The 13,483-nt window shown below is 41.0% G+C and overlaps 1 protein-coding gene across 4 annotated transcripts in view; it reads left to right on the top strand.

Annotated features, from left to right (window-relative positions):
* Positions 1 to 13,483, top strand: part of APC (APC regulator of WNT signaling pathway) — a 107,363-nt gene that overhangs the window by 15,920 nt on the left and 77,960 nt on the right. The window contains exon 1 of one of the 4 annotated variants that reach the window (XM_030004035.2): positions 11,466 to 11,555. The exons of the other annotated variants lie outside the window; for them this stretch is intronic. The gene's annotated coding sequence lies outside the window, so the exon portion shown is untranslated. Of the gene's footprint in view, positions 1 to 11,465; positions 11,556 to 13,483 lie in introns of those variants that run through there. 4 annotated transcript variants of the gene reach the window in all.

Genomic DNA, 13,483 nt, shown 5'->3' with positions numbered 1-13,483 from the left:
CTTGTATTGGTCTTGATGGTTGGTCACATTGGTCTAGAAGCTTGTTCTTTAGATCAGCAATTTATCATGCCTTCATTTGTGAACTTTTTCTTGCAATTAAATGTTGACTTCTAGTTCCCAAAGCTTTGAAACATTGTCAGAAGTCTGCTTAATGCCTTGTAAGGGCCTAAGGAAGTGGGTGACCTTCACTCTGCTCTTGCCTATTTAGTAAGAAATACCTTTCCTGTAGCTGATCTAGTGCCTGATTTGAAATTTTAGTATTGTGTTGCAACCTGCTTTTTCAGTGAAAATGCTGACCATTTTGTCATGTTGCTATGCAGCAAAAGCTTCAACTAGATAGGTAGGAGCTTCATTTTTATGACAAAGAGAAATCAGCTTCCATTCTGAAAGAGAAGTTTGTATTTTATCAGTCCTGCTGTAGTGCCCTTCCAGTGCCCATAAAACTTGGCCCAAGAAAGGAGTGTCACTTTTCCTCATGTTTAGGAGTTCTTCGAGTAGAAAATTCCCATTTATGATGTGCAAAGCGTAGGTCATAAAGGGCTAAGTAGCTGTGGTTCTTTTACTATAGTAGAAGGGATACAAGACAGAAGTTGTTTTTTTGAACCCAGAACTACTTCTTTTGTTCGGGTTTTATTTTTTTGTTAGGTTTTGTTTTGTTGGTTAGGCTTTTTTAGAATTCAGCTATGGGTGAGGGTGGCAGTGGAGATTTAGGTGTTTGAATTAGACATTCCACAAAGGAAACACTGTACATGCCTTGAATAATGGGATTTCTGGAGCTAAATGCTTGCATTGTCTCACTGAGATTGTTTTCAACTTCTGTATTTTCTGCTCAGAAAGATGTGCATTCAAAATGTCTGCTCTTTCTAAGCTGTTTCCCACAGAACTTGAGATCCAAGGGCTCATGTAAAGTCTCCTTGATTACTCTGTGCTAGTCATTAAAGGCTTGGCTGTGGAATAAAATTTGGGTAAAATTGTTGGCTGTCAGCAGGTGCTATACACCAGGATCTAGACCACCACCAACAAAAAATGCTGATTATGTTAGAATTTACTTATTTACTTACTTTTGGCATCAGAAGCCTCCTTGTCAGCAGTTTTGGAGTAAAAGCTTTGGTGCCAGTAACCTTGACGCTATAATTGGCACCTACCGCTGCCAAGAAGACAGCGTCAGCAGGCAGTGCAGAGATACATGAGATTCTGAGGTTAGCAAAACCTAATATATGGCCATATTCCTTCCATATTGTTGCTTTTTAACACAAATCTAAATTGATTTTTTTAATAATACCATGTAACAAAAATTTTGTTTATGGACTTTATCAATACTAGGATTAAGCACAACTCTGAATACTTCCTAATTCCCTTATATGTCTATTTCTTTAATCTTTCTTGGTACCAGTCTTCCTCCTCCCCTGTATTTCAGCAGAATGACTCTATTGGGATTTTGTTCCCTGGTATTCAAATTGTTCAACTACAAGCCTTTCATTGTATAGGACTCTAATTTTAGCTCAGTCTAGTGGAGTGGTGACTCAAACCTCTGTAAAATTCCTATTTCCGCAAGAGCAGGGAAAAAACCCACAGAGTTCCTGCCACTTGCTCTAGCATTTTTCTACATTTTATATTTTGTTATTTCAGTGGAAACTGCAGATCTAAATGAGAAATACAAGCTGAAAAGGGGCATTAGCTATTGTGTTTTTTCTTCTTTGGTTCCAGATGTAGCTTATTTGTTTATAGGTATTGTTATATATGTTCATGACTTCTTTAATATTCAGTATACAGAATATGACTCGGGGTAGAAATGCCAACATAGAATAATGGTACTTAATTCACATGTGTAAGTCTCTAGATATGGTTCAGAATGAGCTCCAGAAAGGTTTAAGATCAGGACTCAGCTTGGAATCAGTGAAACAGTGAATCAGTGAAACAGTTTTAATTCGATCAGATCTTTTTTTCTTTTTTTTTTCACTTGGATGTCATAAGTGTATCCAGGCTACCAGGAAGCACAGAGTATGCCTGAGTACCAGTTCATACATGAACGCGGTTATTATCCTTGTTATCCTTATTATCCTATTAGAACATCCTTGCTAGTTTAACATGTGTACACTGTCAGTCTATGTCTTTGCGTTCAGTTAGATTCACCCCGCTGGTGTGTTAATGCATGCCAGTGCAATCAAGTAGCCAGAATATTATGAGACTTCTCGTTAGTTAATATAAGACTAATGGGATGTTTGAATTGGCATGGAATTAGGTCTCTGACAAAAGGTTTAGATGCCAGTCCAAGTGATGGCTTGCTAATTAAATGTCTAAATGTCATTGTTAAGACCTTGAGAACTAGACTTGATTCATAGAGCTTTTTCCAAAAAAATGTTTCAAGTGCTGGAAGCTGAAAAGAGTGAATTGAATGGAGAAATAGAGCTTGTCTTCCTCTAAAATGAGTGGATTTGTGTCTTGCTTTATTTGCATGAAAAAGTAGTTGTCTGTACATGACTGTCTTTATACTGTTCCAAATCTCTCTCTCAATTTTACTTGTGAGCAAGATGTCCGGGTCTTTTCCTTTTCCTTTGGGGTCCTTTTCCTTGTGTTACTTGTTCCTTGGATGGGTCGGTGTGCCTGGTGGCACGGGGAGGGGGCCGGGGGCAGGGACTTGGTCTTTTCCTTTTCCTTTTTCTTTTCCTTTTCTTTTTCCTTTTCTTTTTCTTTTCTTTTTTTCTTTTTTTCTTTTTTTTTTTTTTTTTTTTTTTCTTTTTTCTTTTTTCTTTTTCTTTTTTTTTTTTTTTTTTTTTCTTTTTCTTTTTCTTTTTTTCTTTTTTCTTTTTCTTTTTTTTTTTCTTTTTTTTTTTTTTCTTTTTCTTTTTTTTTTTTTTTTTTTTTTTTTTTTTCTTTTTTCTTTTTTTTTTTTTTCTTTTTCCACAAGTAGTGCCTTGAATGATGTAAAGGTACTGAAAAGTCCATGTAACAGCCTAGTATGCATGCAGCAAGGAAGACCTGAAGCTAGTTGTAATGACAAAGCCTGGTTGTAATTCACTGTTTTGTAAGTCTCGGGTTTTTTAGAATGTTTTAACTTGTTCAGAGAATAATGGGAAAACATCTACATTCAACATACTGGGGTTAAGTTTTACTTTTACTCTCTGCCAATATATTAATTCTTGCCTTTAAAGTCAACTGCTCTGAATATAGATAGCATAGGAATGTATGAATTTGTTACTTGCTCAATCAGTGTTTATTGCTTGAAAATTTTCTGACTTGTGACTTATAAGTGATGGAGTTCTTTCCAAAGCCAAGTAACTGTTCTTGGGGGCATTTGCCACCTAGTTCTCTGTTTGAAGGAGAATTGTTTATTTTATTCAATTCATATTCTTTTAAGTTTATTGCACCATTTGTAAACGTGGATGGATAGTGCTTTTCATCATTCTTGCCTCTGTTCTGCATTTCCTAGGTTGTTACGTAATTATATTGCAGGAGTCTCTAGAAGCCAGGTAAGCATCAGAACTGCTTTGTGTTGGGCAAACCTCAAACCCATAAAAAGACATGATTCTTGTTCTGAAGCAATTACATTGCTCATAGCCTGTGGTGTAGAACGTTACCAGGCATTTGAACTGGGGAATAAGATTTTCATAAGGCTCACTACTAGCGCTTGCCAGCATTTACTCTTGGAGAAAGGAAAGGTGATAAAGAGTAAATAAAAGAATATCAGGAAAGTATCAGGCAGGTGTGGACTAGAAAGCCTCTGCTCTTGTAGCTTACTTGTTTTCAGTGAAGTCATGCTATACAGCCTTTCATGGAAGTGCTTGGACTTGATGGAGTGGCCATGCTCTATCACGACTGAAGCATAGGCATACCCTTCTATGTGGCAGGTGCACATCTGGTTCTAGTCATGTCACTCATCCAGATGACTTCAGTCACGTGCATGTTTGATCACATGATGAATGAGTGCCATGATATGACTGTCACGTGAAATTTCCAAGGGATAAGACATGTCACAAGATAGGGCAAAAAATTCAGGGAAAGTGGAAAAAGTAAGAAGTGAGACTAGGAAGCAATTCATTCATAATCTTAAATAAGAAAATTTCAATTACTGCGGATTGTGTTTCTGGAGAAGGACTTTGGTTTTCTGTTCATGTGACAGAAGGGGTTTTTGCCAATGACATGGGATGTCTTCTGTTTTTTCTTCCTTGTCAGAACAAGTAGTACCCACTGTGCAGACTTTCTCTTGCCACCTGGGGTAATTAGCTTGCAAAATTAACCCCTTCAGTGGTGTGGGAAATGCTTAAAAATTCTTGTGATCTCAGCTTACCTTCATTTGCAGGCACTAAGTTTGCCACCATTGGAGTGGGGATTGTTTTTTAAAAACTCTGAGGAGTCTATAATACTTTAGGATATTTTCTCCTAATAATGAAGGTTTAGCATCCATTTTTTTAGCAGTGACCTCTGTCAACCACAGTGTAACAAGAAACTGAATCTGATTGTGCATTTGCATGGGCATTCATCCATTTCTGATGTATAGATGTGAATACTGTAACTTCTTACGTCTGATGCTAAATGTTAAGAGGAAGCAAAATAGGGCTTTGTCTTGGAACTCAGGCCACCCTAAGTATTCTAGGTATGTGCTCAGTTTCTTGTACTAGGTCTGACCCTTAATCAGTCTCTGGGCAGCTGATGGGTGTGCAGCCTTCGGTAAAAAGGTAAAACAGAGCCAAGAGCTGTGTGACAGCTAAGGACAAAGTATTCTACAACAGAGTGCTTTTATTACAAAAGATAGGTCTAGTGGTGACCAGGCACATCCAGAGCCTGGCACTCTCCAAGAAACATTGGAAAACATAAAATTCTTGATCTTTGTTTAAACATTTAATATTTTTCTACTCTGTAGCCCAGATGCAGAAAAGAGGAGAAATCTGTGTTAATTAATGAACAGTCTTCTAGGAAGAGCTTTTCCTCTGAAAAAATTTCCCCAGAGAATCCCTGAGGTATGCTAGAGAAGGGCTTTTATATGGAAGATGTTCAGCCTTCAATACTGCTAACAGATTACTAAAACGGCATTAAAGATGGGTTAGAAGGTGCAATTACAGTTTTCCAAAAGTGCTGAATAAGCCTTTACTTTGCTGGAGGTTTGGAATGAGTGGGTAGGCACATGCATGAATCAGTGGAGTAAACTAAACTATGCTTGAAAGTCAACTCTTTAGTTCATCTGGTCAGTGTGAATTCACTTTCTGCACATTACAGACAGATGGTAAGTTTTCTAGCTCCCATCTTTAAAATCAGCTTTCCAAATTTCTGTAAAAGTCCACCCCTTTAGAGGATTGAGTGAGCACCATCCATTTCTATTTTCTGCCTTTTTAGCTTTTTCATCTTTCTTTTACATTGTTGCAACAGAGCTTTTTGGATAGGATTGTTTTTCCCTTTAAAAAACAGAAATCTTTGTGAAAATTAATGCCCAATGTTAATACTGGGTAAGATGAAGGTATCTGCGGTTAGCTGGGGAAAGCAAGAACTGATGTAGGTATGTATTGAACTTCTCTGTTTCCTTTCATCTGAGGTACTGCACAGCATTGCTCTGACTTGCTACTTCCTCATGTCCTACAGGTGAGGCCCAGATTAAGTAACAACTTATTTTGTTATATTTGAACAGAAATATTTCTGGTAAAGACTTGTACTCTAAAGTCCCTTAGAAATGAGGCCTAACGACTGTCATGCTTTGCCATAGTATTAAGAGGAGGTGGAAAAGAAAGGTAAATTAAAGGAAGGCTGAAAATACAATATGCAGCTGGTTAGAAGGGAAAGAAAACACAAAGCATGGCTGAAGTAAGAAGTGGTAATTACAGTACACAGATAACAGTAAACTACTTTACAAGCCTGAAAGAGCTGCAGTAGAGGAAACAAAGCAATGAAATACTGGGATGCTCTGTTGCTTTTAATTAGAGGATGAGGAAACCATAGGTAGTGCCACACAAAGTTTGTCAGATGGAGTTTATTATGTAGCTGAGATAGAAGAATAGGTAAACGGATTAATGGTTTGCTATGCAAACTCTTCTTGTTATTTTTATACTCTTTTTAGAACATATGTGACCAATACTACAGATTGGGCCATAGCTCTGTACTAGATCTAACAGATTTGAGAAAGGAAGCAGTCCTTCTCCTTGAAGCTTCATTTCTTTAAGTTGCAGCAAGAAACCTGCATGCAGATGGAAAAACTCAGTGAGAGGGAAGAAAGCAGTACTTCTGGACAAAACTAAGGAATTGGCAAACAATAGAGAGCATGAGGTAGTGAAGGATTTAAAGAGCAGGTGATACAGCTTTCTGTATGTCTGGCTTATTTATGAAGTAACTAAAAGGCATGCATTTTTCTACTTTTCTCATTTGGCTTGTTTACATGACTTTCTGGTAGTTAATTGACCCCTGTGAAAGACAGATCTTTTCATTGCTTCTGGAAAAATCTCAAGTTCAGGAATGAGTGTAGCACAGCCTTTTGAAAAAAAAAAAGTGGAATTTTAGTACATTAGTATAATAGAAAATCTTAACAGAACAACTTGATTTCTGGGTCTGTATTCTCAGTACAGAAATTTTCTGTTTATTTTTGTAGGACTAGTGTCAGAAGAGTTGAGTGCATGTGGTCTGGATGATGCATTAGGAACAGTGACAGTTCTTTTCTCCATTCTTTCTGCATCTGCATGAGAAAGGTGGTCCTTTAGATTCTTGATCCTCAGGAAACCTCTTTTTCTGATGATCTTTCTAATCCTCGTACTTGGAGGTCATCTGTATGGGGAAATAATATGCAACATTTCTGAGAGATTCCTGATGGAAAAAGTAGGAATACAGCTTTTTGTGGTGAAAACACTAGTGTTACTGCTGATGGGAGCAGGTTATGAGTACTCCCAATATGTTTATATACAAACTATCACTGATCCTAGTCACATGGTGAGGACAAGGTTGAGAGGCAACAATACACAGTCTGTGTGTGGTAGTGAGAGGTGAAAGCAACTTCACAATTTCCAAGGAAATGAGAAGCAGAGAGCACGTTCAGCTTCATAGATTTTTTAAATAAGGTTGAAAGGCAGGAGGCAATCTTTGGTTATAGCAGCTGCTAAAATATTTTATCAAGTCCTGTGTTAAGATGAAATTTGCATCTATGTAAAACAGAAGTGAAATGTTTTCAGTTTATTTTGTTAATAAAATCTGTTTGTAGCACCTTTCTAAAAGGTGCAGCCTGATGTAAGTCAACGTGTAAAACACTTGTAAGCAAAGCTCTGAAGGCAAGATCTCTTAAATTGGCAACACTACGCTTCACAGTTGCGAGTAATACCAACCATAGAGCCTGGCAACAGAGAGAGAGAATTTAAATCATTATCCAACCCACTCACTGCCCGGAGTCTCTGAGGTAAGTAGTACTGTGCATGTACAATGACTAGTAATGAAATATCAATCACTTTCATTATATTAAATAGTTAAAAGCTGCTAGGGAGAAGGGTACTGCTGCAGAGGGTGAGGCTGTGAAGGCACAGAAAACTGTCCCATTTATGAGCCAGTTATCTAAAACCAGAAAACCACTTGCATTTGCTGTTGTAATAGTCTTGATTTTATGAAGCAAATAAATATTTGGAGGAATGTCCTTTATATTTTTAAAAATGTGGATCTTAATCTGGTCAGAGCTTCTATTTAGCACTACTTAGTAGTGGGGGAAACAGGGTTATGACAATTTTAGTTGGTCTCAGACTGGATTTTTATAAATGCAATAAAAGGTTGGGAAATACTTAGTGCATGGATTACATAAAATATTCTAGGAAAAGATTGCCAGTTCCTTTTCTGGAGCCAAATTCCCATCAGGCTGTTTGAGAATGCTGTGCTGGGTAGACTGCAGGGTTCTTGTCCAAAATAATAGAAGTAATTGTATTTTGAATACTGAAACTGAGCTGATATTTTTCAGTACTAAAATGTTGTGTCCCTGAGATTTGATGGCTTCCATGCGGAGATTTCATTCTTTTGATAGGTTTTAAAGGAGTTTTTATGTAATACAGAGCAGGTATTGGTAGATCTGTCATGGTAATGGTATCTTTCAAAAAATGAAAAAGCCATCTTGTTCCTTCTGCCAGATAGAAAGTAACTAACCAAAAATAAACTTAGTCTAAATAAGACTTTTCTCTGTACAGTTCCTTTCTGTGTTTCATTTTTTCCTGAGAGCCTGACCTTTTTTATTCAAATACTGTTTCATTGGTATCAGTTCTATTAGCAGAATTTCGTACTGCACAGAGAAAGCAGTTTTGAAAGAAAAAAAGAGTATGTGTAGCAATACCATTCACCTGTTTGTATATCAATGTTTTAACACCACTGGAAGGTACTGTGTGAGAAAGGTCATGTTATTACTAATAACATGCTGTTTCTTAAACGGTATTTCACTTTATGTTGGATTTTGCTTCAGAGGCAAGTGCATGTGACACACACAAAACATAAGTTACCATTTTTATGAAATCAACAGAATGGGCATTACTATAAGCAAGGAAGGGAAAGCTTTCTGCCTCCCACTCAGCTGTCATCTTGGCAGAATATATTAGAGAATTTGTGCTGCTGCTTATGGTCTGCTTGTTCTGCAAATAAATATGGGACCTCACGCTATAGAGCAGTGAATCTAACATCACTTATCAGCACTGAATTTACTCAAATTTATGCAGCTTGTGACTACCACGCTCAGAAAGGACTAACCAGTACTAGGACTAACAAGGATCTTTTCACAAAGTGAGAGCTATAGTTAGTTTTTCAGAATTGCAGAAAATGCAGTATGATGTGTGTAAATGAATGGAATACATTATGTAGCCTTCGATCTTTGATATTCCCATTTTGGATTCTAGAAAATTAACTGTACGCATTGAGCTTAGTTTTTCACTTGGAAGTATTCAATTTAGCTTTAAAGGGTATAGGATTTCAGTTTCTCTGGCATTTTCTTTGGCATCAGTTCTCTGGTATTGTCTTTGTGCAAAGTACTTATTCCAGACTGCGTTGCACTTGCAATTTCTGAACATGATTTAAAACCATTACTGGACCAACCTGATTGGTATGTAAGCCACAACTCATATTGCAACAACTTGCCAACTGGTAAGGTAGGTGTTGAGCTATGTCCATGCTTATTTGAGTATACACTTACGCTAATGTAAATAATTTTAGGATGGAGAGAGCTGCACAGTAAAAACTGGGAGCATTTTGGTTTGCTTTTCTGAGGGGAGGAACAGTGGTGTATATCAGTACTTCTTCAGTAAGTTACAAAGAAAGATGTCTTTAGGTCTAATGCCTAGCTAGGTTCTAAACTTTAAACCTGTTAAGAGTCATGTGATAATTTGTTACAGCTGAGGGAATGTGAACTTGGTCTCTGTGAAATGAAACTGAGTGGATCAAAAACCAGAGGGATGTCAACTATTGCTGTAATTAATAGAAGCTTTGTAGCAGAAAATCATATAGCCTGAAACACTTACCCTTGAATATGGCCCACTAAACTTTTGTTTAAAATGGTGTGCCGTAACAGCTTAAGTGACAGAACCTCTATAGTTAGCCATACTGATGGAAGTCAAAAGAGGATTGTGTGTGATGCTATGCTGAAGGTAGCAGATGACATAATGTTACACATCTCCTTAATCATGAAGATGTTTGATGAAAGGTTATCTGGTAAAGAACATCTTTCCTGAGAGTGGAGTGTTGCCTTCTATGACTGGAAAAAGGAGCCATGAGAAAACTGCTGAAATTTGTAGTAGTATTTAAGTATCTGTGGTGCAATTGCTCACATGCATACACAGGTCTGTCATGCCTTTAATTTTGTCTGGTCCCAACCATGAGGTATCATGAGCCTGCTTGTTTCATACAAATCAAAGAAATGATTATAGGAAAAATGAAATTTCCTCAGGCACGTAAAGATACATGTTTTTAATGAGCTAGCTATCCTTATGTCCACTTGTCTAAGTGTGTAACTCCATAACTCATGTGAAGTGCCACAGGGAAGGGCATTCATTTGCTCTAGCTGAGAAACCATTGCACTTTTTCAGATGTTTTCTATCACGCACTATTCTGTTGAGATGGACTGCACTGCCCATAGATTTATTCTTGAATACTTCTAGAGGATTAAAAAGTCTTAATACTGTGCTGTTTCTACAAAGCTGCCTTTTATATTAGAGGTGGATTTTTTTAACAACATCCCCATAGTACCTGTTATCTAGTTAACCTTTTTTAAAAAGTGAAAATGCAGACTACAAACTCAAACAGCTGAAATATGGCTTAATTTCTGCTGTCTCTTGTATTCAGTAGTGTGCTTCTGTAGGGTTTTAAGTGATCTTCACGAATACTTGGTTGCATCCTTATCCTTGGAGAGAGATCAGTTCTGAAAGAAGATTCTAAAGTAGTTTCATTGATTTGTTTGTTTATCTGTCTTTTGGACTTTTTCCAACCCATCACTAAAACCGGTACTGACTGTTGTAATTTGGTATAGCTTAAATATATACATTCTTGATCTGTTATTAAACTAGCAAGTAGCAGTGACAACTTTATGTCTGAAAAGCACATGAAAACAGTATTTTTACTGAACTGCAAATAGGTCTGAGATACCCTTGAAGGATACACCTACAGGTCACCTTTTTCACAGGCAGTGTCTGTATGTACTTTAAAAATTAGATGAACTGTTTTAATTCTAGTACATACAGAACCTCGTTTCATTTTCATATAAAAGCAAAGTATTTGCCTTTATAGAAATGCAAAAGATCGTAGTCCGACACGGTCTTTAGTCCTTGTGTACTTTTACTGAAAGGAGAACGAATGATCATCATCATCATCACAACTGGAGCCGTGCCGATGCCTGTGAGGTGATTTCTGCAGGCTGCGTCAGGTCTCCTGCCCAGGGCTGTACAGAGTACAGGTGCTCGAACATACAGCTGCGTGTCCTTCTCCGTCGGAAAGGAGGTCCTGCTGCCTGCTCGGCGGTTCAAAACCTATCCAACAGCTGGCACGGCACGTAAGCCTGTGTGCCTGGACAGAAATCGCAGGCTGTGTTTTACGTCATGCGTGCGCAGCAGGTGGTAGCAGGCCGGGGACGGCTCAGGCCGTCGGCGGTGTGCGCCGGCGGGGACGGCCGCAGGGCTGTCCAGCGAGGAGCACGGCGTCCTCGCGCGGAGCGGCGCCCGAGCTCGCCTCGCCTCCTTCCCGTTAGCTTCCCGGCCCCGGGCCTCGCCTGCCGCGGTTGGCCGCGGGAGAGCGCTCGGCCCCTCCAGGCGGCGGTGGGACGCGGGGCAGCTCGCCGCAGTGGCCCCCCGCCGCGCCGGTGCCGAGAGCCGCAGCTCTCGCTCGGGCCGCCGGCGCGGCTCCGCCTGCGGCGGTGACGCGGGGCGGGGCGGGGGCGCAGTTGTTCGCCGCGGAGGGGGCGGGCGCATCCTCAGGGGCGCGCCGCCCCATTGGCCGCGCCGCCGCGCCGGGCCGCACGTGACCGGCGGGGCAGTATTGGCCGCGGCCGCTGGCGCAGCCGGTGGGCGCGGGCGGGGCCGGCCGGGCCGGGCCGGGCGCGGGCGGCGGGATGGAGGCGCAGCGGTCGCGGCCATGGGGTGAGTGCGGCGGCGGCGGCGGCTCCCCGGGGTCGCCGCACCCCGGCGGCAGGCGGGGCGGCGCGGCGCGGCTCCCTGCGCCTGTGACAGGGAGGCGACGGCGCCGCCGGGAAGGGAGAAGAAAGCGGCTTTTGTGGCCAAAAAAACCCCCCCCCCCCCCCCGAAACCCACCCCACCGGCCTGCGAGAAAGGGCTGTCAGCGCGGAGCGGGGGGGGGAAACCCCGCGCCCGGGGAGACAGGCGGCCAGGCACGGCGGGCAGCCACTGCGGGCGGGACCGAGCCCCAGCCCGCCGCGCCGTCGAGAAGCACAAAGCCGGCGCGGAGCCCCGGTGCGGCCGTGCGCCCCGCAGCGCGGGCTCCGGGGCTGGGAGAAGGAGAAGGGAGGGGAGGCGGGCGGGGGTCTCGGGGCGGGCAGCCCCTGCCCGGCGTGCGGCGGTGCCCCTCGGGGGGCGGCGAGGCGCTGCCCGCGGGTGGCAGCAGCCCGGCTTTGTTAGTGGCGGGGGCGGCGGTGCCTCCGCTGCCGCAGCGCGTCCCTCTCGCCGGGAAGGGCGAGCCGCGCCGAGCTGGCCTGGCGGGGAGCGCTCTGGGGGGAGCGCTGCGCGTTCCCTGCGCCCGGGGATCCGCTGACTTCTTACAAATTATTTAACATCACAAAGAGATGCTTGGGTCCGCGACTTAACCTGAATGCTGTGGGAAATCTTAATAAATTATGTATGAAGCAGCGGGTCCTTTTTTTCCCTTTGTCAGATACGCAGCTTTTATTCTAGTAATTAGGTCATTGCCAGCAGAGCGCTCCTTGCTTTTGCAAAAACGTGTAGCGATTTTTTGAAGACGCATATACTGCCTAATTATTTCATCCTATTCGTTGTTTGGGTCGAGATTTAAAATTCTTCCTGTTGACTTACATGGAGCACCCTGGCTATGAGCTGTGAGGAGCGTTTTTCTCCTGATAGGATTTTCTTCAAGGGATCAGTGGAGCCCGGTTTTGACTTGATTTGGATAGTCATACACTGAAGGATGCCTTTTAAAGGTGTAGCAAGAAACGCACAGCTTCTTAGTTTGCGTAGAAGGCTTTTCAGTAAACTGTCGTGCCTACGTGAATAATACAATATAGATCAATATTAGGTTTTAAAAACTTCTCCCCACCCGCTGTTTGTTTTGTTGAAAGTGCTCCTTAATGTTCTGCCTGCTCTCTTTTTACTACTTAGTTAATTTTTCTGTTACTTCTAATGCAGTTAATAGATTTATGAATATTTTGTCAAAATTACAGTTCTTTGAAAATACGTGTAGACATATATACTGAAAGCAGTTTCCTGGAACCAGACTCTTCTGTATTTTTAAGGACACTCGAAGTAACTGGTAAAATTTCTTTTATCTTTCTCAGTTCTGTTAAATACAACAAATGATGCACAAAAAAAGGTTTGAAGACAAGTCTAACTTACTGGGTTTAAATTTCTGCTTTATAGTAAACATGCCCTCAAAACATTTTCTATATATACCATTGTTTTTAGAATCATAGATTTCCTCTCTATCAGTAAGAGAGGCTTTGGATGGCGTTAAATTTTAAGACATCAGTTGAGGACTTACCATTTGGAGTAATTAGTTTCAAAAGGTAAATTGGTGATACTGGATGTTTCTTCTGTAATGTTTTGAATGTTTGTTACAGTTGCTTAAATATTAGGATACAGTAGATGCAGAGGTGCTTTCACTGCTTTTTTTCTGAAATGAAAAAGGGTGACAAAAGCATGGTAGTGATAGTGATGATTGTTATGGTGATGCTTCTTCCTGTACCTTTTTAAGTCTAAAAAAGAAACAGCCTTAGTATTGTTTTGTGTAACAAGCAGAGTGGTTCCTGTAAGAAACTGTAGTCAGACTCTTAAAAATGGCAGCTTGAATAAAAGTTCACTCTTAAATATAATACTTTGAA

Source organism: Aquila chrysaetos, chromosome Z (genome assembly GCF_900496995.4).
Source record: "Aquila chrysaetos chrysaetos chromosome Z, bAquChr1.4, whole genome shotgun sequence".
Taxonomy (NCBI): Eukaryota; Metazoa; Chordata; class Aves; order Accipitriformes; family Accipitridae; genus Aquila; species Aquila chrysaetos.
Note: the sequence above shows the minus strand (reverse complement) of the source record. Positions and strands in the feature narration are given on the sequence as shown.